This window comes from Apaloderma vittatum, unplaced genomic scaffold, assembly GCF_000703405.1.
Source record: "Apaloderma vittatum isolate BGI_N311 unplaced genomic scaffold, ASM70340v1 scaffold31715, whole genome shotgun sequence".
Taxonomy (NCBI): Eukaryota; Metazoa; Chordata; class Aves; order Trogoniformes; family Trogonidae; genus Apaloderma; species Apaloderma vittatum.
In genome coordinates, this window is record NW_009719355.1 from 1,757 (window position 1) to 2,926 (window position 1,170).

The window sequence follows — 1,170 nt, forward strand, 5'->3', positions numbered from 1 at the left end:
TGCTCCGGAAGCAGGTTGGAAGCCATCGTGAGGAACTCGTCGTCGCTGCTGCGCTGTAGGAGACCTTAATGGCAGAATGATACGTGCTTGCGGCAAAGCAGGCCGGGCAGCGGGGTGGGGTGGATGCCAAGGACCTAATTTGAAGTGATTAAAATGAGATGTATTTATAGAGCACCCTGGATGTTTTTGTCTATCTTTATTTTTCCATCTGAAACAAAACAGAGCAGCATACCAGATCCCACGTTTCCTTGCCGCACCAGATGCACGCGGCATCTTCCGCTACCAGAGTCTGCCCTGGGCTTGTTTTAGCGTCCAAGATCTCCCTCTTCGTGCCACCCACACTGAGTCCTTCCCGCTTTGGCTGCTGTGCCCTCCTCTCCTGCGCGAGCCAGGTTCCTGTGCTGCCTGTCCTGTTTGGTCCCGAATAAGGAGCCCTTAGCAGCCAGGCCTGGGGTGTTTGTGTTTCTTGCTCTCTGTGTGTGTGGCGCCGACCTCTCAGCATTGTGTTCTGAGCTGCATGTGCTGTTTGTAACCTGGCTGTCCTTGAGTGAGTCTGTGTTCTTAATTAAATTTGCTCCCTTCCTAGGAAATGGCTGATGTGACATTAGATAAAACTAAAACCAGCTTTTTTCTTTCCAACGTGCTCCTGGCAGTGATTCACAGCTTTTTTCCAGCTTCCTATGTAATTGCTTACTTAGTGAGAGGAGGAGGAGGAAGAGTATGTCCTCCCTTTCAGAATGGACACGGTGTAAAATCCCTTTTTCTGTGCCCTTTTGGTTGGTTACGAAAGGTTACGTCCAGTCATACCCGCGAGCCCTTGTGGGCCTGGCTCCCTGCGCCGGGCAGGATGGTGGCGCCGCAGGATCAGGGTGCTTGGGGCTGTGGGATGAGTCATGGGGCTGGTGCTGCTGCCCTGCGGGGAGCAGATGCTGTGGTCAGCTCCCTGGTCCTTCCTGCTGGTGGCCATTTTTTAGCTCGTGGTGATGTAAGCTCCTTTCAGCAGGTAAAAGAGAGCCTTTTAATTGCCTTATGAAACGCTTCCTTATCTTTATTCAGCACTTCAAGGTGTTTGATGACGTGGGACTGGGACACCAGAGCCAGCCCAGAGGTGCTGCGAGGCTGCTCTGGAGTGGAAGCCCTCGGGTGCTGGGAACAGATGGAAGATAATCA